Genomic DNA, 25131 nt, shown 5'->3' with positions numbered 1-25131 from the left:
GACTTTCAGGTAGACACATAAGGACCTTTGTGAAAGTTAACGTGACATAGTACTACGTTTCTTGTATTTTCAAGTTATTCCAATTTCTCCTTATTTCTTCACCAAAACTCCATGAGGTGAGCATAAAAAGGTAATATTATCTGCTTAATACAAATGAGAAATTTCGATCCATTTGCTAGTCATTTCATTTAAGGTCCCTTGGTAAATACATAGCAGATCTTGTATTAAACAGTGCCCAATTTTTCTGAATATTGAACTGGGCATGCCAGAAGTTAATATTTTCTATTGCAGACTGTATCAGCCAGCAAATTGCAGTGCTCACTATCTAAAGCACTGAAACTCAGGCAGAATGTTTGCTGATAATGTATACGAATACTTTCTTAAAAGACTCTGGACAGAATGTTAGTCAGCAAATAAGTACAAGAACCTACTTTAGTCCCCAGGAATGAAATAAAGAATTTAGAGGGCCATTGAGTTTGCTGAATTTTCACAGTGGATCAGCAGAAAGTTATTTGTTCCAGGCATCCCAGTCACTTGTGCTGCGCTTGGATATGTAATGTTCTGTGACTCTTAGGTCAAGGGCTATCAGGCTCACTTTCTCGTCCACAGTCAGGCCCTTTGTGAATGAAGCACACAGGAATATAATCAAAGCCAAAAAGGCCAGTTGGCTTCAGGGCTATGTCAACATAACGTCAAATTTTAATTTGGAGAAGACTGCATCAGGCCACGTGAATGAGAACTGCATGGTGCTCATGTGGAACTAGACTCACTGAACAAAGCAATTTGTCCCCCATGTGTGTGGAACATACGGGTTTTTCGGTAGTGATGCAGAGGTGTTAATCAAGATTTGGTAAGGAGAGTCAGAATACAATGAAGAGTTTTCTGGGTGTCAGAATTTGCCAAAACAGAGGAGAATCTTTGTTGAATTATAGTTGTTAATTTCCAACTATATATAGTTGAAGTAGGTTTGTAAATGTTTTGCTGAAGAGTTCTGTATCTGAATTCACTGGGGATATTGGCCTGTAATTTTTTTATAGTGTCTTTGTCTGGATTTGGTATCAGGCTAATTTTGGCCATGTAGAATGAATTTAGGAGTGTTCTGCCCTCTTCAGTTTTTGTTGTTGTTGTTGTTGTTTTGGGGTTTTTTTTGAATAGTTTGAGAATGATGGATATTAACCCTTCTTTATATGTCTGTTAGAATTCCCCTGTGAATCTATCTGGTTCTGGACTTTGTTGGAAATTTTTTGATTGCTGATTCAATTTTAATACTAGTAATCAGCCTGTTCAGATTATATATTTCTTGCTGATTCAGTCTTGGAAGATTTAATGTTCCTAGGAACTTATCCATCTCTTTTAAGTTGTTCAATTTGTTGTCATAAAACTGGGCATAGTATTTTCCTATGATTGTTTGTATCTCTGTGATATTAGCTGTAATTTCTCCTCTCTCATTTTTTTTTTTTTAATTTGGGTCTTCTCTCTTTTTTTCCTTAATGAGCCTGGATAAAGGCTTATCAATTTTGTTTAGCTTTTTAAAAGAAAAACAGGTCTTGATTTTATTGATTTTTTTTCTATTTTTTGGTCTCTATTTTATTTCCTCTCTTCAAGAAAAATAAAATACCTAGGAATAAACTTAACCAAGGATGTGAAAGACCTATACTCTGAAAACTATAAGACATTGATGAAGGAAATTGAAGATGATACAAATAAATAGAAAGACATTACTTGTTCATGGATTGGAGGAATTAATATTGTTAAAATGTTCATGCTACCCAAAGCAATCTATAGATTTAATGCAGTCTCTATCAAGATACTCATGACATTTTTCACAGAACTGGAACAAATAATCCTAAAATTTGTATGAAACCACACAAGACTCAAGATAGGCAAAGCAATCTTGAGGAAAAACAAAACAAAACAAAACTAGAGATATCATGCCCTTGACTTTGGATTACACTACAAAACTACACAGATCAAAATAATAAGGTACTGACACAAAAACAAACACATAGATCAATGGAACAGACTGGAGAGCCTAAAAGTAACACCATATACCTATAGACAATTAATCTATGACAGAAGAGACAAAAATACACAATGGAGAAAAGACTGTCTCTTTAATAAGGGTGTTGGGGAAAATGGATAGCTAAATGTAAAAGAATGAAAGTAGAACATTTTCTCACAACATATAAAAAATAAACTTAAAATGGATAAAGACCTAAATGTAATACTGGAAACTATAAAACTCCTAGAAGAACACATAGACAGTACACACTTGGACATAAGTCATAGCAGTATATTTTTTGATCCATCTCCTCAGACCAATTAAACAAATTGGCCCTAATTAAATTCAAAAGCTTTTGTGCAGTGAAGGAAACCATCAATAAAATGAAAATACAATCTACTGAATGAGAGAAGATATTTGCAAATGATATATCTAACAAGGGGTTAATATCCAACATATATAAAAAGCTCATACCACCAATATGAAAAAAAAAATGAGCAGAAGACCTGAACAGATATTTTTCCAAAGAAGATATGCAGATGAAAACAGACACATGAAAAGATGCTCAACATCACTAATCATCAGGGAAATACAAATCAAAACCATAATGAGATATCACCTCACACATGTGGGAATGACTATCATGAAAGAGATAGCAAATAATAATTTTTGGTGAGGATCTGGAGAAGAGGGAACCCTCGTTCATTGTTGTGGCAATGTAAATTGGTAGAACCACCATGAAAAACAGTATGGAGGTTTCTCAAATAATTAAGAGTAGAAGTGCCATATCATCCAGCAATTACACTCCTGGATATATATCTGAAGAAAACAAAAACACTAATTCCAAAAGATACATGCAACCCAGTGTTCCTAGCAACATTATTTACACTAATCAAGGTATGGAGGCAACCTAAATGTCCATGAACAGACAAATGGATAAAGAAGATATGTTATATTTACAATGGAATATTACTCAACCATAAAAAAGAACGACGTTTGCCACTGGCAGCAACATGAATGGGCATGGAGGGTATTACACTTAGTGAAGTAAGTCAGAGAAAGACAAATACTGTATGCTATCACTTAAATATGAAATCTAAAAAATAAAACAAACAAGTGAACATAAAACAGAAAGAGACTCATAGATACATATAGAGAACAAACTAGTGGTTATCAGTGGGCAGAGGGGTGGGGAGAGGGGCTAGATAAAAAAGGGGATTGAGAGGTACAAACTCTAGGTATAAAATAAATAAGATACAATGATGTAATATAGACCACAAGGAATATAATTAAAATTTTATATTAATGTTAAAAGGGGTATAATCTATAAAAATATCAAATAACTATATTGTACACTTGAAAATAATATATCATTGTAAATCAACTATTTTCAATTAAAAAATATCTCATCTTCTAGGATGGAGTTGGTTGTGAAAGGCAGGCAACAATATGGCCCCTGGGTCGTTCCCAAAGTTCTCTGGCCCAGTCTCTGGGATCAAGCTGAAGAAATGGTCACACACTAAGCAGAATTTCTAGAACTTCTGCTGTTGCCCTAGAACCCCCAGCCAGTCAAGACCCCACATCATTTCCAATGATGTTTGCTAGGAAAAAAACTGCAAATTTAGGTGCCAAGCCACAGCCACTGTTTGTATCCAGAAGGGACGACCCAGAACTACTCACCTGCTGGCTCTCTGGAATCACTCTATTACCACATCAATCACACAATAACACGAATTTGTATCTTACATGATTGAATTACTTGGGCTAGTTTGTTATACTGAGGCCGGGTTTGCCATACTTGAAATAGCGTCAGTTTAATCAGAAATTGGGCTTTAAAAAAGTGATATTGTAGTATTAACATCCTTATAATACCAATACTTCACAAAATTGATTATAAGGAGATGTTCCTCGATTGCATGCATAGCATCTTGCCTGGTATTCCAAGATATTATTTTGGAATTTTATTCCAAAAATTTATAAATCAACCTGTAAGTTATTCCTTGTTTTTTAAAGATGTAAACTTGACCTAAATTTATGTAATCACGCAGTTGATGCCAAGGGGATCCTATGCATAGTAAAAAAGTTTAAACAATTGCTGGAACAAAAGCAAAAAGAGAGAAAAGCCCTTTGCAGTGGGTGGCCTGACAAGCTCTGCAGCCCTGCTGCCCTAATGCTGTATAGACGGAGAGCAGGAAAGCTTGCTCGTTTCTCCCCTGTGTTATTAGACTTCCTTGTAATTAATGTCTAGCTATTTGGCGGTAGATCTATGATTTTTCCTTAGATGAATTCCCAAGACTCTTGATCACGATGAAGTTAAGAATTACATAAGGTACAGTGGCATGCAGCTTTTCTCTGTAACATGATTAAATAAGGTAGAAAACATGAGAAAGTTTGTTTAAAAGTGTTAAGACTGTATTTTAGCCTCAGTTAGCCTCGATTGTTACTTTAGAACAAGGAAGAATGGTATTGAAAGGACCAAGAATGCCCAAAAGTTGTTGCCTGCAGCTGAAACTTTTGGAAGTTTCCCGCTGTTTATGACAAACTGGTTGGGGAATCCTTGCTGGTTTACTCATTGGTTCATTTTTATCTACAGGGCATCAGTTAAGTATTCAGTGTATCCAGTAGCATGAACAGAAGGTTGAAAGCCTGAAGATAGATGTGTAAGTCATTGGGATACCTTTCCGAAATGTAAAATCTAATGAGGAAAATAGGTCTATGAAATTACACACAGCTTCGCATCTTCATTAAGGTGTCAAGGCAAATTATAATGCAATATATTCAGAGGTCCAGAGAAGGTGAGGATCATTTCTATGAGTTAGAGGAGTCAAGGAGGCCTTTCTTAAAGAGATGCGGTTCATGTTTGGAACTGAAGAGTAGGTGGTACATACCTTTCCCACTGCTCATCCTGTAAAAGTCAGGAAAAGGGAAAATCTTGGTAATAAATTGTGGAACTATTACTATGCAGACCAAATAATTTGCTTTTCCAAACTTCCCTTACTTTTCTTTCATAAGAGCTTGTAATTTCTAAATAGGATCACTCTCTGGAGAGCTTTTTAATGAACTGTGTTATGAAAGTAGGGTACTGTCTCAAATCTAAAAAAAAAAAGTCATTATACTTTAAAGAAGAAAGCATTGTAGAAAAAAATGTTATTTTATGAAGCCCTCCTTATTAGTTCCTTTGCATGCTTATTAGCACCATTTTATTCAGAGGGCTGTATTTACCCTGTTTTTAAGTAGTTGATTTTGCAACTGTGTAGGAGTAAAAGCGTCTGAATTATACAGACAAAAACATGTGTGCCTCATGCACGTGTATGTGGGTGCCCATGTGTTTGTGATCAGAGTTAGAAAGTAAGAAGTTTATGCCAGGGACAGACGGAGTTATGCAGAGCTGCCTTGAGTAAACTATTGGCTTGCAAGTACAGGAATAAATTTAATGACTTGTTGTGATGTGCTTCTGTGGGAAGAACAGCATCCCCAGCGCTTAGGATCACGGACAAGGGAGGTCCCTCTTGAAGCTTCTTGGACCTCTGTCCATCTGTTCTGCTTCTCCCTGACCATAGATGCACCTGGTGGGCTTCCTGTTAAGTCAGTCTCAATGAAGTATTTACATAATTGACATTTCCATTGCTGAAGGGGTACCCCTCAAATACAACAATGTATAATTCTAGAAAAAGAGAAAACACCATGATTAAAAGGGTGAGAGAGTTCAGAGGAAGCACACGCATGGCCAAAAGAGGAAAAGTATTAGAACTTCTAAGTCAATGTCAATTTCAGAGTAAAGAATTACATGGAATAAAAAGGGGAGAAGGAAAACTAAGTGTCAAAGCCAGTCTCCAAAGCTAGTCTGCATGCTTCCCAAGTCTCCAAAATAAACCCTGATGGTGTTGTCTCTGCGGAGGAGTCTTGTGGTCTCCAGAGACTGGCTATTGGAGTCGCAAAGGCTTGGATACTATCCCTCTTCTTTGACTTCCTAGCTGTTCTATCTGTGTATGTTTCTCTGTCACTTGGATTGCTAATTTCACCATTCTTAACCATCAGAATAGTAATGTCTACCTAATAATAGCCTTGAAAGGATGAAGAGAATACCATGTAAGATTTGGGCATTATTTGCATCCCACGTATGCATTAAATGAACAGTAGCTAACTTTTCTAAGCAAGCCATGATAAAAATAATAATAATCTAACACTGCGTGTACAAACTTGTTGAACCCTGAGACCAAATCTTGAAATAATTACTTTTATGCCCATTTCACAGATTAGGAAAATGAGGCATAGAGACATTAAATATCTTTCCCAGGGCTGTAAAACCAGGAAGTAACTGGACCAGAAGGAAACCTGAGGCAGTCCTCCTGCAGAGACTAAGCTCCCAGACCCCGTGCTCTACTCTTTAAAGATTGACTATCAATAGTGTTGTCATCACTAGTTCTGTCTTCTTGTCCTACTGGGATATTGTCACGTCTGATCGTCTTCTTAATTTTATATTTAAAACGCCCCTTAACTGAGCACTCTCTTTTAGGATTAGTACCCTTTAGTGATCACTTGTTCATAAAGGATTCTTTTATGGTAGGACTTGCTGCACACAATTGTGGATATTGTCCAAATTCTCCAGAGATAAGATATAAGTTAAAATATTTAAATGTCAGCATATTAATTTTTCTATAACTCTAGGCAGCAAAATGGATATATGTACAATTTATGTACATAATAAAATCTGTGTAAACACATGCTGGTGACCTACTTTCCTCCAAGCCCGCCTTGTTTTTTATATCTATACTACCTTTTTGCATCAGGAAAAAAAATCTTTTCTGTTTTTTCCCTCTCCCCTAGTTTCCTCCTCCCTGTCAGACCGAACTAACAAGCACAAAAGAATGCAGTTCACGTCACCCAATATGTGTTTCAGTATTGAACCCAGTGGTCTCATCCTAGGCAATATACCTTGACATAGAATCCATCTCTTCATCTGGGAAGAGTTTTGGAAAACAAGCCTTCTTTCTGTTTGGTAGCTTTTTATTTGAGAGCTTAGCAGAAATAACACAAAACAATTCACTGTCAAAGTTTCGAGAAAATCAATACACAGCTTACCTCCCTGTCTCTACCCTCCAGATTTTATTATATATTACAATGGACTTATTTCAATAAGAACAGTGCTGCATTATTTCCATTACTTTCTCTATGTTGCAGCTAATATTTCACCTTAGTGGAAGGATATTAGATACTAGGAGCTTATCTGGGCTCTTCCTGAACTGATTTCATCCATTTATTCATCCAAACTATTGCACAGCCTTGACAAAGAATGTGAGAGTTCTCTATGTTCTGACATGAAAAGATGCTTAAGATATATTAAGTTAAAAAAAGCAAATTGCAAAATAATATGTTTATCAGGATCTGATAATTTTGTCTTCTCCAAAAAATAAAATCAAAATGATTCCATGTGTATGTATGTCTACAGAAAAACTCTGGAAAAGTATTTTCCAGAATGTCAGCTTCAGTCACCTACCTCTGAGAAATAAATTTACTTGGGTTAAGAGGGCAGTGAGGGACAAGATGAAACATTCTTTTTTACTTACACACTTTTGTTGGGTTTTATAAAGATTTTTTTGTATTGTTTAGTTTTGTACTGCATAGTATTACTACAGTAATTAGAAATATACAATTTATATCATATCTGTTATTACAGAATTCGATGTGTATGCAAAGACCAATGGGGAAGTTCTGAATTTGATGATATTATAATCTAACAGATGGGGAAACACAAGTGAGAACCATCTTTACAATAAAAAGAGACAAAAGTAATCAGTCCCGTAAAAAAGTTCACGTATATTTGAGATTAAGAGAAAATTACATCTCATTGTGCATATCAAGGACATAGATAAATGGCATCTGATTGAGAAAGAAAGGGTTTTAGCAGGTCAGGCTGAGGTGTTCAACTTGGAGGGATATCTGTCTTTTCTCCTTTCTCTTGCCAGTGCCAAGAATATGGTAGACACTGAATAAATGAGGGTGTAGGAAAGAGAAAAGAAGGAAAGGAGATGTGAGGTGTAATGGAGCAATCCCCTGGTCATGGACATTTAGAGCTGGTGGAGTATAGAGATTATCTTGTTTCATGCTTGAATGCTCTTCAGAAGCAACATGGTGCCCCATTGTGGGTAGGACCTCAGCATATAATTTTCTTTTCTTTCCTTCAGTCAAGAAATTTCACCTTTTCAGTTAAAATATTCACTTTATAGCTTCTCTTTGGCGAATCCAAGTTGTCAGCATCACTACTCTTGTGCCCCAGGGCCATTCTTAAGTAAAATAAGAGTTACTGGAACACAAGCACTGTGGTACCCCGAAGGTCGATCTGATAACTGAGAAGGTTACTAAGTGACCATCGGGCAGGATGAGCTGAACAAAAGGATGAGTCCCATCCCAGGCAGGACAGGGCTGGACTATGTGAGATTTCATCAAGCTACGCAGGATGGCATGTAACTTAAAACCTATGCATTGTTTATTTCTGTAATTTTCACTTGATATTTTTTGGACTGTGATTGACTTTAGGTAACTGAAACAGCAAAATCAAAACCAGTTTATAAGGCAGGGAAGGGGCTACTGTATACCATCGTCCCTTCCTTTCTTGAAGACATTGAATTTCTAGATGCCACCACTGATTCGCTTTTAACAGCAAAGATCTATCTTGAAAGGATCTCTAAAAGAATTTATATGCATCCTTATGCCTGTGACTGGTACCCATTTCATGGGTTTTTAAATTGAGGTCATAAGAACTCCAGGGCATACTATGTATTAAGGGGTAAGATTGTATTCAAATGCTTATAATTTGTATGGGTTTATACAGTCTATTTAAAGGTTATTTTGCTTTACTTCCTGTACTAAATTAGCCAGAATAAATTTGTATCAAATTAGAAAAAACAGGTGCTTCACTGGCTGATCTGGTAGAGGATGGCCGGTGGAGGAGAGAGATGGCCAAGGTGAATGTCACTGAGGAGAGCACGGTTCTTACAACAGGCAAAACGAGCCTCAGTGCACAGCCCAACGTGCATAGTGGCACTGAGGACGTACATGCTGAGATGAATAGGGAAGATGCCGGAGTCTATATTTTAAAACGTGCCATCTCTTTTTATTGACAAGCATTTGTCCAAAGTCAAGTGTTGTTAAATGTTAATATATGGGCCAAGATTACCAAGAACAAGATAACAGTTTTGACTTATGCTTCAAAACTCTCCAAAAAGGTCTTTCCTGGAGCATAATTTCAGGGGAAAGAAATGATCAAGTGATTGGATCAGACAAATCAGATGTTTGCAGTATCATCCAAGGACTGAGAGCCAGCTGCTTTGGAAGTCTTCCCCTGCACTGTCCAGCTTCCCAGAGGTGCAGGGGAAGGGCAGCCACCTCAGGAACCCATGTCCCTCCCCCAGCAGAGAGTTTCTGGGAGACAGAGGTCCTAGATAAATTGTCCAGCATAAGCTTCTGTTCACAGGATCAGCAAACTTCAAGCACTTCAGCCCATGGGTTTCTTTATGCCAGAGGCAGTGTCTTTGCCTCCTTTCCAATGGAGCTGGGGAAATAGTGGATCTGTGTTGTGCAAGTCTTGCAGCTGTATAGGTTTCTGTATTGAAGGCGAACTCCCTCAACAGGGGAGGTCAATACAATTATTCTTGAAAATAAAAATCTCACAACTGATAGAGGCAGATGAAATTTCTTCTCCTCAAAGGATATGGTCCAACTATATTGCTGAGAGATCTGTGAATACTAAATAATTCTAAGTGTCTTCTTTTAATACAAATACTAATCATGAAGGCTTAAACTCTTCCCCAGCTAGTAATATGATACTCCCTTTGTTTACTGATAGAATTATCCTCTGATAATCTGTTGATTTTGAGAATGATTCTTTACAACTCATCCAAGGGAAACTAATATTTGTGAAGTAGCTAAGAGGTGCTAGACATAATGATCAGTGTTTACGTTTAGTACCGAAGGCAATCTAAAATAGTGCAATTTCAGCTAAAAAAGCTGAAGCTTAGGGAAGTCAAGTATTTTGCCTAATACAGTATGTCAGAGCCTGGAGTAAAATCAGGTCACTCTTTTCTCTGGAAGTCGAGATGGGGAAGAAGGAGGGCTAAGTGCATCGGAACCTTGTGCCTAATCTCTGTAGACCTAACATAATAGGTCCAGCTTTTCATAGGTTTTGATTATATGTATCAAGACTGCGCTCTGTTGGGAGTGAAGGGTATTTCTCACTAGAATGAAGAGAACAATGTATGTGAACACGTTAAAGACCTCTCCATATGGGGAGATAGTTTTGGAAACAACTGCCTTCATCACTTTTATAAACGGTTCCCCACCCGCTTGCACCACCCTGCCCCTCTACCAACTGAAGTCCGTTCCAAATGGTGGAACCCAGCTTATAAGAATCTGTGTGATGTCTGTTAAAAACTGAATAAACTCTCTTGGAGCCAACAAGGAAGCTTTGTTTAAATGGTCCCTAACTCAGCTTTAAAGCCTTCTAGTAATACAAGGATACCCAACCATAGCCAACAGCGAGTTCTTAGAATTGCATTTTCTTTGGCAGGAAGGTGTTTTTTTTTTTTTTTTTTTTTAAAGTGTTGGAATGGAGCATAATGGAGAATCATGGTTAGGAATATGGGTTTTGAAGTCAGGCGACTGAGAATTGTAACCCAGTAGAGTCATTTGTGCGACTGTGAGCCACTTACTTAAACTCTTCAAGCATCAATATGCTCCTCTAAACTCAGCGAGAGAAAACCGCCTGCCTGCAGAGACTCTGTGAGCAGCGCACCGAGCACAGCACCCAGCACTCAGTCACTGAGCATTTCCTACCCCCAAGGAGTAAGCTACATCTGACTTACATGTCACCTGATAGCGAACAGCTCCGTGAGGTGGAGGTGATTTTGTTACCAGTTTATATTTAAGAAAACTGAAGCTTACAGAAGTTTACATAAAATATGACTAAAGTCACACATTTAGGCCATAATATGAATGTAGGTTTGCATCTACTTTCAACACCTGAGCTCCTAAGTGTGTTCTTATTCATTTTACACCTGAGATCCTCCTGTCACCGTGAAGTACGTTAAGTGTGTCTTTGCCAATATAGGAAATTAGTCATAGAGACTCTGGGGCGTGAAATGACTTGCTCACAGTCACATGGTTGGTAAGTGGTGGAGCTGGTATGGGGACCCAGGTCTGTGTGATACTATTTTGTCTTTACTACTGGTAGCTCCCTCTCCTTTACTTCATTGAATTCTCCATCTGAATACGTTCTGTCCTTCAGGTTTCTTTCTGCAACGCAGATCCCACACTGTCTGTGCCCAGCATGAATCCCTCACTGATTCCACATCGCCTACATCTTTGTAGAACCTGCCTGGCTCTCCCTGATTGGAATCCTGCCTCCCTCTGTCATTTCACCTCTTGGTGCACTGCCTACCAACGCCTTTGGATACATCCTCCAGTGTAATGCACTACTTGGAACTCCCCCGTGCTTGCCATGTTGTTTTCTGTCTTTCTGCATTGGTTCATACCTGAATGCACTTACCCGTCTTGTCTACCCTGTGACTTCCTGTTCATCTTCCAGCACCGTCTCTGAAGTCCTAGTGCACAAGTAAAACTAGCTGCTCAAAGGTGGCAGCTGTCAAAGCATGCCACCTGGCCTGCTGCTGGGAACATGACTGATTGACAGCCCACGCTGCTGCTTCCTGTGTCCACCAGGGCTCTTGCTGCTGGGCTGTGCTTCCCTCGCACTGCTCCCAGCCAATGAGTGCTGCTGGCTCAGGCCCATTCTTAAGAAACACAGGACTCCTCTAATGGGGAACTGCAGCTCAAGGACTTCCCACTGGCCTAGCCAAACCTCTCTTTAAAATGCACTGCAGTTCCGGAATCTCTCCAGCCCACCTTCTTTCCTTCCATTCTCCTTCACACACATCAGACTTCTGCTGTAGTCTTAAAGCTCGCCATTCTTTCTCTTGATCATTCCCACATTATGCTTCACAGGTATTCCCAGTCCATTTCTGATGTTTTTATTCCCATCTTAGTGTCTGCCTCTTGGTGGACCTGAACAAATATAGCCTAAAGGGTGTCTTTCTCTACCCTGTACACATACATCACAAATAAAATATCACATGTACTGTTTCACTTTTCTCTTGCTCCTAGCTAGATTATGAGGCCAGTCAAATTAGGAAAACATTGTATTACTTCTTTTATTTTTAGTCCTTCGCATACTGCTTGGTACTTAGGATTTAATGAGCAGCTGGATAAATGAATGCTAAAGTTACGATGTTACTTCACATGAGTTTATTTAAGTCCAGACAAGCAGAACACTGTGTTTACTTCTCAGCCAACACTGCTAGTCAGTGTAAAGTTACCTGGACATCAGCTTAGGGTCACAGATGCTAGGTTTGTGTTTCAGAGTACTGCCATTTAGCTTCCAAAGGCCCAAAATATTTTCCTGAATTCAAATGAGTTTTTATGCTTATGAACTTAATTTAACTAAAGTTGAAATCTTGAAGTCTCACTGAATATCTCTCATCACTAAATGAAGCAGCCTTGATTAATCACTCTGAGCATTTCAAAATATTCTGTCAGTTAGCCTATATTTAACATAAGCATGTGTAAAATCTATATGAGAACACTCATTAGTAGGAAAGTGTATTCTTAGAGAGCTATAAATTCAGACAGTAATTCTTCTTAATATTTCAAGTGAGGAGTAGGATATAGGACATTTCTATTCATTACTGCCGTACCCATTACAAACCTGTCCTGATCCATACACATCAGAATGTATTAGAACTTATTATTGCTAATTCTTTGTTGTTGAGTTATTTATGGTAAAAGCAAAGGCTGGTTATATAGTCCATTTATAATTAAATTTGCTCTTCACGCAAAATTACACCAGTTTGGCCACCAACTGAAATTCTATGCCATTGCGTGACCCCAGACACTTTCTTACCTTGTTTTATTTCATTTTACATATTTGGGATCTCTTTTAGAATTTTGTGTATGTGATCTTCTAAATATATTTTGGGGTTTTTTACTGTAGATAATGATAATAAATATCATTTACTGAGTGTCTATTATGTGAAAGAAAAATTAAGTCTTAAATGCTGTTTTCCCCATTTTCCAAATGAGAGACTAGGAATCAGAGAAGTAAAATAACTTGGGGGTGATTGTATAACTAGTAACTGGATCATCAGTGACTTGAACTCAGATCTGCCTAATTTGCAGACTACCTAGTCTTAGTTCAGCTGTCTAAAGTTTTGACTATAAAGTTTGAATATTAATCTACTGAATCATAGAACTTTAATCTATGGAAGGAAGGAAGGGAGGAAGGAGGAAGGAAACTGAATGTATATTTTAAAAAAATGTCAAAAGGAGACAGTGTGAAAAATGTAGAGGATGGTAGAGAAAACCAGAAAAAGACAGGTGTGGAAGCTAGTCACTGACAAAGTCCAAGCAGGAAGTGGTAAAAGTCTGACTTATGTCATCAAGGATATGGGCAGGAGAACCTAAGACTGGAGAAACATTTCTAAACCCAGTGAGTCAGCAATGTATGAACTGTGGACTTCTTGGTCAGATCGCCAAGTAACCATGTATCTGTTTCCTCTCCTGTAAAACAGAGATAATAAAATCTATTTCAGTGTTATCAGGAGCTTCAAATAATGGTATATTTCCATATACTTGTATGTTACATAGTGTGAGTCTAGGCACTTTGATGGACACTTTATTTATACCAGGAATTCACTCCTCACAACAACTCCAGTAGCTCAGTACTGTAATTCCAGTTTTACAGATGAGGGAACTGAGACACAGTGAGGTGAAGCAAAAAAGCGATGGTGCTGTGGCGACATGAGATTAAAATAGAAGCATACGTTATATGTCTGCCAAATAGTAGGTTCTTTATAAATGACTATAATTATCCACCTTGACTAATGCCCTTGAGAAGTAGAACCAAATCTGACGCATTTTTGTAACAAGGTAATCCAGCAAGTGGCATAAACAGAACCGTTTGGTTGGATCCTCATGGACACAGCACAGGTACTGTCCTTGGTGCTGGAGATAAACTAGTGAACTAAACTAGCCTCTGCCTTCATGATATTTTCTTACTGCTGGAACAGATATTCCAATGCCTACGCGATTGAGTAAAGGGAGCATAGTTACAAAGCTTTTCTAAATTATTTTCTGTGACATTTTTTTCCTGTAAATGTTTGCTCAGAGAGCTGCCAGAGGAACAAGACTCTAAACTTTCTCCACTTTACTGCATTTTCAGTGAGGACTAGGGGAATAAATTTGTTTCAGATCCTTTCTTGAGCCCTTTCCCTTTTCATAGAGATAACTTTAAACTCTGGACTGTTACAGGCCCAAAGCTAGCTACAAACTAGCTTCTTATTTTCTGTTACATCTTCGGCTTTTAAAATAGTACCTAAAACAATGAGCACTGAATAACAGCGTGTTGAGTGAATGGATGAGTGAATGACTAAATAAGGACATTTTTCACTTTTAAGGCTATCCATTCCTTACATACAGTAAGATGATCCCTAAGGGAAAAAAAAAACTAAGTATTTAAGAATTAATTACCAACTGGCATGTGTGCTAGGATTTATGTTTGCTTGAAGAAGATATAGCAATTTGAAAGTGGTTCTTAAGAGTCATTTATAACAAGCACTGAGGAGGTAGTTTTTGGCTACATTTATGTGAGCAACAGAACCACAGCATCTCTGAATTTCAGAAGTGTCATTATGCCATTTTTACAATTAAATCTCACTTTCAAAATTCAGATCACAAACAAGTTTGTAAAAACATTAATGTTCAAAATGAAGATGTCACTCAGTCTTACATCATGCCCAATAAACCATGAGAAAAAATTTTTTTTATGTTTTTTCATCTCATCCTTGTACATGGACACATATAGCATGCATGTAATTATAGAAAATATGCTATTTTGAAAAGCCCTTCTTCCATGTGATATTATATCATGAACATGCTTATATAGCACTATGGAATTATATGATTATCATTTTCATATCTGGATAATATTTTGTCTACTGGCCCCATCCCTATGTGGCCACCCACTCACTCACCTTCAGTAGGCTTGTGGAATTGTATCAATTCCCAGTTGTGTCTAATAGCATATATTTGCAAGAAAGAATCATTATATTATAGCATTTTCTAGTTGAAGAAGAGCTTGAAATTCATACATTTAAATAAGTCTCTCCATTTGAGGATCAAGACACAGAGACTGAGGGGGCAGTGGGAGGCAGAGTAGCCTGGTGAGAAGAATGGTGGAGGGCCAGGAGGAAGTTCTTCAACTGTGATGTTAATTATTTGATCTGGGACCATCCCTTATCTTCTTTGTGCCTCAGTTTTCTCGAGTCTGCCTCACTTAGATTATTTGGGGGGGGGGGATTGTCATGTTTATTTACCTAAGATTCCCTACCTGGCTCAAACTAACCAATGGCATTTCCAAACCAATTTGTACAACACCAAATCAAAATAAATCATGTAATATGCTTACCATAAAATTATGAAAATAATAGTATGAACATGTTCAACATAGTCTACCTGCTGCTGTAATTTTTATTGTAATGCTAATGACTTGAATCAAGTCTCTACTTGGTGTGGGATAAGCAGTATTCTAAAGCAATTCCTTAGTTTGTTATCATGCAGAGTGAATTAGCCATAGGGCTTCCCCATCCTTCTTCTGGAACTTATTTCTATGACAATTCAGAATCATTGTAGAGCTCTCAACCAAATGAAGAAAGGTCAGAGGGAGATTAAGGTTTTTTCTTTTCCCTGACAGAATAGCTGTTTATCAGAAAGAAACAAACTGTCAGAACTGGAGGAGGACCCAGGGTCTGCTCATTCATCTTCACACCCTGCTAATAAGGCACCATCACTCCTGATGGAACATTCTCCAGTGATTCTTTTTAAGTGACTCTAGCAGTGGCACTTCCAATTAGATTGATATTTGTCATAACTGTTTCACTCGCTCTTGGTAATCACAGAGTGAATTACTGCTATTACGCTCCAACATTACAATGAATCAATCCACAGAGGCAATTATGAAGAGTGAATGACTGAGGACACATAGTAACTAGTCTGTCTCCAGTAACTAGATACCATAAAGTAATCAGGTCCTAAAGAATGTTATCAATTACTCTTGTTTTTTTTTTTTTTAAACTCATTATGAGGCTTCCAGATACTAAACTTCTACAGTTAGGTGTCAAAGTGACTGGCCTTTGGGAACTCTGCTGTATTGGCTCCAAATGATACATTCTGAGGATGACAACATGATAACTGTAGCTAAAAACACAGTAATTGTATATTTGAAAGTCGCTAAGAGAATAAATTTTAAGTTCTCATCAGAAGGAAAAAATTGCCACAATGTGAGGTGATGGATGTTAACTAAATTTACTGTGTTAATCATGTATATTGTGGCCGTACAAAAATTCATAAACCAAATCATTATGTCATACACTTTAAATGTATGCAATGTTATATGTCAATTATATCTCAATGAAACTGGATAAAAAAAGAAAAAACATAACTTTGAATAAAAAAAAATTTTTTTGTCACAACTGTGCCTAAGTCAGTTTCACCATTTACTAGTTGTGTGTCCTTGTACAAATTACCTAATCTCCCTATGCCTGTGTTTCCATGTTTAGATGGGGATACTTACAGCTGCAACCACACAGGGTTATCTGAGAATTAGACAGAACAATACAGGCAATCCCTTTGAGTACTGCTCTCTATACAGTAAGTGCTCAGAGCTGCTAGATTTTATATATACCAGATGATTTTCTTCTGGTGCTGTAAATCAGGCAAATATAAGTTGCCTATTTTTAGGTGTTAATAACAGTTATTGTGGTAGAAAATAGCCTACTTTAGAATCAAAAGATCCAACTTTAGTCCTGAGTTCACCACAAATTAGCTTTATGAACCAAGACAGATCTCCAAAAATCACAAACTAAACTGTGTGTAGAAAGTGGTAACACAATACATAATTGTATCAGGATTGGAGTAAGGCTCAACTATGTTGTATATTCAAGTTGTTCACCTATTGTTGAATACATTTTGATACTCAAATAACATTTTTTACTGATTGTCACATGTTATTTACTCTGCTTGCTTAATGAGAATAACGACTTTTAAAAATCTATACGTGAAAGATACAGTATCCTAGGTGGAACAAGGGCTTTGAAGAAAATTAAGGAGAGAATAAGGATAGAGAAGGGCAGGCAGAGGGTGTCCCACTTTTAATAGGGTAGCCAGGGAAGCCCTCCGCTGAGAAAAGGGGCACATTTCAGTAAATAACCAGGGGAGGTGTGCGAGAAGTTCACCTGGATCCACAGAAGAGCTTTTCAGGGAGAGGGAGCAGCAGAGGCAAAGCCCGAGGGTGAAATGCACCTGGCATTTCTGAGCAACAGCCAGGAGGTCATGTGGTGTGAGCAGAGTGAACAGGAAGCGAGATCTGAGAGCTAACATGGGCCCGGCTCGTGTAGGATTTCACCGGCCCTTTTTGGAGAGTTTGGCTTTTATTAGAACGAGATAAAGCTACTGGAAGCTTTTGAGCACAGAAAAGACATAATCTGATTTACTTTTCATGAACTCATTCTAGCTGCTATTTTAACGATAGACAAAAGGAAGGGCTAGGGTAAAGTAGGTCTCCGCTGCGATGAAACTTAATGGGGGTCCAAAAAAAAAAAAAACAAAACCTTAACAGGGGTCATAGTGGCTCGGACCAGCATTGTAGAAGTGGACGTGGAGAAGAGTGGTCACATTTTGACATATTTTGGATCCATTTTGAAGTTAACACCACCGAGATTTGTTAATACACTTGACATGGAATATGGGAGAAAAGGCGGAGGCAAGGTTTTGGGAATGAGAAAGTGGTAAGATGGAGTTGCCATTACCTGGGAAGAAACTGTAGGCAGAGCAAACTGGGGTGACAGGAAGCACAGTTTCCAATATGCTCATTTCAGATTGGCTATTAGAACTCAGAGTGGGTCTATCAGGTAAGCAGGGTGGTGCCCGTGCAGAGGTCTGCCCTGAAATAGAAGTTTGACAATCCCAGACGTAAGGGTGATATTTAAAATCATAAGGCTGGGTTAGATCTGGAAGGGAGTTAGTCTAATAGAAAATAGGAGACGTTCAAGATGTGAGCCGTGGTGCACTGCATTATTATAAGGCTGGGGAAATGAGAAAACAATTTCAGAGGAGACTTAAGAAAGTGTCATCACTTGAAGACAGAAAACTGGAGAGAATGATGTTTTGGAAACCATGTTTTAAAAAAAAAAAAGAGAGTTTTAATTGAAAAGAAGTATCAGATTGGTATAATGTAAGGCCTTAACTATAGCATCACTGTGTCTGATTTACACCAAGATAGAGTAAGGAGAAATTATTCATTAGATTTGAATATCCATTGTGTGCACAGGGAAGATGGTGATTAAAGGAAAAAGAACAATAAGAGAAAAGCAAAAAAATAAACCAAACCAAAACGAAACAAAACAAAAAGCTCTCACAGATAAAACATCCTCTCTGCCTTTAAAGTCAAAGGCAGGGAAACAGAATTAGGAACCTTGGTTATAAGTCTAATAATGAATGACAGTCAGTAGTCTGTGGGACTATAGATGAGGTAGAAATTAATTCGGAAGGCAGCTTCTGGGGGGAAAAGGTCATATTTAAGCTGGGTAGTAAAGAATGACTGTAAGTCTGTTGGGCAGAAAATAGGCTTGGACAGAAGGATAATGACATTGCAGGCAGATAAGATAGCACGGGCAATACCGTAGATGTGTGAAAACGCAGAAGGTGTTCAGGGGAGGAGGAATAAATTCATTTGACTAAAATAGAGTTGGAAAAGAAAAATGGGGGCAAAATAGCAGTAGATACACCATTTTTTTCCTTTATGGAAAATCCTGCTGAACAGTCCAGTAGAAAGAAAAATTTGAAAAAGTGAGATATTTATCCAGAACCAAATATTATAATTACTATCATTTTTTAAAAGGCTTTTTCTATTCTGGGAAAAGCCTCAAGCAGGACGTATTGTAAAGTGAATGTACATTTGGAGAAATATATAGAAATATAAATTGTTCCCTGTAGGTTACTCCATTAGGTAGATTTTAATTTCAAATAATTTTGCTCGGGCTATTTTCTAACTTCCTTACATGTAATGTTGTGTTTTAATTTTATCTCTTTCCCAGAAATGGTTCTCTGTATTGCGAGGCTGCGAGATCACCCAGGGAGAACGGGGCCAAGTAAGCCGGACCACCTGACACACTGAATGTATGTGAGTACGATATTAACAGCTTTAAGAAAAGTTGTCTTGTATGTGGCTTCAGGCACTCTGGAGGATATAGACTGTGGATTGAGATGGTTCATGGCTGGCTCCTCGGCCCGGGCAAGCTCTCACTGGTGAGAGTGGGGTTTGCGTGTGCACCTGTGACAAGGCTTGATTTCTCCTCTAAGGCTATGCATTGCATTTCTGCCAGTAGTGACTGTCTCTCATAACTGCTCTGCCTCCCGTAAAATTTGAAAGCCTGCTTTCTGAGCACAGCTGCATATACTACTTCTTCCACTCCCCGACTCCTACTGAGCCACACTTACTTTCCTTTGATCTTTCTCTGTCATTTTGGCCCATCGGGCACCACATTTAATTTTATTTGCCCTCCTGAATCCAAAGTCCGCCAATTGGACAGTTCTCTCTAAACCTCTTGTCCTCTTTCTCTCCTGCCATACTTACCTTGCCAATTGGCAAGTTAGTGTTTATTTAATTATTTGATTATTTTCTGTGTCTTTTTCTAGACCAAATGCTCCATGCAAGTAAGGATCGTGCATGTTTGCCGACATATCATAGGTGGTCAGCATTTCCGGGCTGCCTGACCCTGCCTGGTCCTGAGTGGCATCTGGGCCCTATGATGCTCCAGCCCTTTTCAAAATCTCAGTTCTCTGGGGGCTCAAATCTTCCCCAGATTATCTCAGTTTCAGATAAAACAGCCTCTTGCTTTCTAGAAAAGATGAGTCTCTCTGATGTGAGCATCACTGAATTTTTCTTTAGCCCTTAAAATATCTCCTTGTCTGTCCATAGTCTATTTCCTGTTTCCCAGAATAACTTCGTAAGCACATTAGATTTTAATCCTAACATTTTACATTTCTATCTCAACTTTCTTAAATCTGTTATTCCTCCCTGATTTGCATTTTTCCATTTTTCTGGTTCCTTCCACACAGGCAAAAAAATCAACATGCTTTTTATGTTTTTTATCCTGGAAAAAATTCATGCAACTAAAATCAAAACAAAACAAGCCTCCTTCATCTCACTAGTATCTTAGTTTTCCCCCCACTTAGCCCCTTTTACCCATTCAAACTTCTCTGCAGAACAGTCAGTGTCCTTTGCCAACTCATGGTAAATTCAACAAAAGAAGGGGCTATTTTTATTTTGCAGTACAGTGTATTTCCAGTACCGAGCACAATAGCTGAAATGGTAGGGGCTCAATAATTAAATGAGTTCATTTTAGCCACCCTTTCACTTCCCACTGTCTACCTGAGTGTGAAAATGTTGCTTCAAGCACTGCTTAAATTACTCTTACCAAAATAACTAACCACAGTAACTCCTTTCTCTATATTATTCGATCCATGACCAAGTTTCAAACACTTCCCATGTATTTTATATCATAATTTATCTTAATTACTGTTAGCTGTATTTGCCTCATCACTTCATCAGGGCCGTGGCCCCTAGGGCTCAGGACAATTCACATGGTATTTCCATAGCCCCGTAACTCTTAAAAAGGTGTTTATTGGTCAGTAATTACTAGTGAATTGAATTAATACCTTTAACTATTGAAGAGTCCTCCAGCATTGCTGTAACCACGTTAGTATTGCCTTTGATGAAATATTTTGTTCCTAAAATAAAAATGGGAAAACACAATGGGATAGCCTTTTATAAACCATTTCAAATCATTAAAATAATAATTCTAGAAAACTATGCCAAATGAATCATGATATATGTGCTTTGTATCTATCACCCCTTTGTATCAACAATTAGACATATCTATCCATATGTATGTTATATATACATGTACATACATATACATGTAAAGACCATGGTGTAACCACTTGATAAAAGGACCAGCATTGCTTAAATTATTTCTAAGAAAATTAGATTCTCTTCCAGGTCCTTTAAATGCACCCAATAAATGCACACAAGAGGAGATAGAAAAACCCTAAGAAACTGTTTCAGGAACCTGAACAGAGATTTACAAATTATTCTACACTTACCTTCCTGCTGTCCTCATTTTTGCCCTTCTAAAATAGGCTCTCATTTGTCACTTCTTCCAACTGTTTGATTCACTTCTTCCTCCAGCTCACATGTATTTGCAGCCTGATATGAGTGTATTCACCCGAGGTCTGATCTTCTATGACTTCTCTGGGACACCACGTCCAGGATGACCTGTGGACTCCATGTAGTGAAACCATGGAGGAGAACTTACAGTCATAGGAAAGAGATTAGGCAAATCCAAAGTGATTACTCAGTGACTTGTGGACCAAATAATTTACTGTTTAACTTTTCTGTTTCCTGTTTAGTTGTAACTTTAAATAAAGAGAAATACCTTTTTTAAGAAAATATGGTGGATTTAAGTTGCTTTCTCCCAGCAAAAAGTCTTGCGTGTGACCCTCACACAGATTTAAAATTTGAATTCTATTGCTTATGTGATGCTCACACAGAGGACTGTTGTTTGTCATGGAGACCTCAGCAAAACCTAAATAATTCCCAAAGCTGTAACATTTAAAAAATTTAGATATGGTGTCAATTCAGGGAAACCATAAAGGTTTATTGATAATCACTTAATTTGGGAGGTCTCTCTGTCTCTAATTCAGTAATTTGGATGACTGCATGATCTATGCCTCTTCTGTAATTATTTGGTATGTGCATTGGGCTAATTCTGTACGGGATGTGTCAGAGACACTAACCGAGAAGGACCCCCAGTTCTATTCTCTGGGTTCCATGCAGCTGTTCAGGTGGACATCCTTTATTTGCTCCCCCTGTGTCACTCTGTTTTGGAGGCTGACCTACTATATCAATGCCTTGATCACTGGGCTCTAGTCCCCTTTTGGCCAGCAGGAAGCCCCAGCAAGAGACAATAAGAAAGGAAGAATGAGATCGAGGTGTTCATTCCACAGGATCCTTCTCTGTAAGTTCATCTCAAGCTGGCTGGATCTGTTCAGGTCTGTGTTTTTCAAGGCTGCCTTCTGTACATGAAATATGTAGATGCCGTCTGCATAAACGGCCTTGTCTTCCACTCTCTTGTCACCGAGAGATCTTAACTCCTTTCTTCTTACTAGCTTAGAGTTCTGCATCCTGGCTTCTCTGCACCCTGTTTACCTCTTTGTAAATAGCCCCTTTTAAAATATACCCTCTTCAAATTACCTTAATCTGAGTGTGCCAGTTATTGTTTATCAGAACTCTGGTATAATGTCTCTTTTTGAGATTCTTTAATTAACATCATATTGACTACAACTTTTTAATCTGATCACTAATACTGGTGAACAGCAAACTCAGTGTAAGTATTTAAGTAATAGGCATGAACTAAGTGTCAATACAGAAAGAGGTCCTGAGAAAATATGAGAAAATATTGCATTAGCAATGTTTGTTGTTTCCTTCTACATTTAGATTGGCCCCTAAAATATAATCAATAACTGAATTATTAGGAGGTGATACCATGTTGGGTGTACTTTGTCTTTTTTTGTGTGTGGATGGACAGCACCGAAGTTGTACTAGATGTGCCAGGATATGCAAATCAAACTTTCACCAATTTAATGTTTCCTTTTAGAAGGTTAATTGACTGATGGGGCCAGTAGGTGAGATCTTTTGGACCTTGACAAAGGCGTAAATTTGGTGTGAGTGGCCATATTTACAAAAGAGAAGCTTGGCTATATTGATACTGTTGGCATTCAACAAGTCAGAGATTTTTTTCTAATGATTTGCTTTTATTATTTGTGTTTTTAAAGAGGAAATGTCTAAAAGCAACAGAATAGGATCTCTTTCATCTGAGAAAAACTCAAATGAGAAATATGCTTCTTTTATTTAATTATACAAGTTAGCCCCAAACCTTTTTTAATGTCTAGTTCAAAGGAGAGAGGCAGTTTCTGATAGTAAACTTAGTACTATATATAATCTCCCACCAAAACATTTCCACAGCATTTGAATATTTGAAATTTGGTTGCCACTTCGAAACTATCAAAGCAATTGTAGACCTATATGGAAAGTTTGAGAAATTGAGGAAAATAAGTTTATAACTCGAACGTAGAACTCTTATAATTTTAGTACATTGACCTCACTTTTCTTATATAGTTTTGTTTTTATTGAAGTATTGTTGATTTATAATGTTGTGTTAGTTTCTGGAGTACAGCATAGTGATTAAATTATGCATATACACACACACACACACACACACACTTTTTCAATATAGGTTATTACAAGATGTTGAATATAATTCCCTGTGCTATACAGTAGGGCCTTGTTGTTTATCTATTTTATATACAGTAGTTAGCATCTGCAAATCCTGAACTCTAAATGTATCCCTCTCCTCTTTCCTCCAGTAATCATAAGTTTGTTTTCTATATTGTGAGTGTGTTTATATTTTGTAAACAATTTCACTTGTGTCATTTTTTTTAGATTTCACAGGTAAATGATGCCATATAATGTTTGGAAACTATAAACAAAACAAAAAGATAATTTATATGGTTTTAATCTTAGTGCACAAACAATATTTGCATCCATAAGCCAAGAATTTTTCCAAATTCCTACATAGTTTTATAATAATTACTTCTAGACATCTTTTAAAAAAAATTCTTGCCACCGAGTTAATGTTCAATAAATGTTACTGATTATTTAATGAAACAGATACTTAATGCAATTTTAAAGATAGATTGCTTCAATGATAATGACATTCTTTGATACGCACTTAATTCCATATAGTGAATTAGCACATTTCATTAATTCTAAGATGCATGTTTTAAAAAAAAATTTCCAACTCTAACAATGAAGCACATTTTATTAAAGTGCAAAGCAGTTTAATTTTCAGAATATTTTTCTTTTATATGATTCATAAAATAGCTAGGAGCCCATGATACCTTAATATTTTAATTTTGGAGATTAGATTACCAGACATTGGTGATTTTGTGTGTGTGTGTGTGTGCGCATGTGCACGAATGTGGCAATGAATTCTGAAAGAAAGATTATACCTCCTCCCTTAAATGCTGTCTGGAAGTCCATGAAAATTGCTAGAAAAAAATCCTGTAAAATTGAGACAGTGAAACAAAAAGAAAGTGGTTAATTCCACTGCTTCAGTTACAGTGTTTTTAAGAAAATATTTATACCATATTTCCCTTTTAAATCTTTAAATAATATTTGAAGTCACGTATGTTTTGGGTCAACTTACAAAGAAAAAAAATGTTTATGTTGATTTTAGGAAAAAGTATTAAAAGTAAATGAAAATATTATCCTCCCTCTGAGATAGCATCTTCTTTTTGAAAATGATTGCGTAGTGGCCTAATACACATACCGCTTCTCCCAGTAATTCAGCCAAAATCAAGTTCTGGGTGGAACACCAAAGTGAGCTAAAATATGTCAAAAAATGCCTCTGAGTACTTCCCACTTGCAGGCAAAGACATCACTTAGTTACAACAGTAGAAATTACATTTTAATCAATATTCCCTTTGCTATTAATCCGTTTTTGACTGCCAGAGAGACTGTAATAACATGATAGGAAAATCAGCTCTCTAATGAGTCATTGCAAAGAAAGAAGTGTTGGATTTCGTTCATTTTTAACTCAGCATGTATAGCATTGACATGTATACTTTGCGTTCTTGCAACTCTTGAAAGCACCTAGAATTTTTAGTGTACTCAGGATGTCTTTCGTAGCAACTTAAAAAAATCATCTGTGATTTTCGTTGGTGACATAAATTGATCAGCCACCAGCAGGTCCGCATTATCTTACCTCTGGTAAGGACTAAATGTCTGATGATGTCATTAATGGCCAATGCCTGTTCTAACATAGATATAAGCTAGGTTTTACTTTCACCAAAATCCCCTTATTTTTGACCAATTTTATTTTATAAAGCGGCAGTGCACA

The 25131-nt window shown here is 37.4% G+C and overlaps 1 protein-coding gene across 1 annotated transcript in view; it reads left to right on the top strand.

The window, feature by feature from the left end:
• Positions 1-25131, top strand: part of LRRC4C (leucine rich repeat containing 4C) — an 876636-nt gene that overhangs the window by 200382 nt on the left and 651123 nt on the right. The window contains 1 exon segment of the mRNA XM_032488484.1: positions 19204-19285. The gene's annotated coding sequence lies outside the window, so the exon portion shown is untranslated.

Source organism: Camelus ferus, chromosome 10, assembly GCF_009834535.1.
Source record: "Camelus ferus isolate YT-003-E chromosome 10, BCGSAC_Cfer_1.0, whole genome shotgun sequence".
Classification (NCBI taxonomy): domain Eukaryota; kingdom Metazoa; phylum Chordata; class Mammalia; order Artiodactyla; family Camelidae; genus Camelus; species Camelus ferus.
The sequence above is the reverse complement of the archived record's forward strand: the minus strand, read 5'-3'. Positions and strand labels throughout refer to the sequence as shown.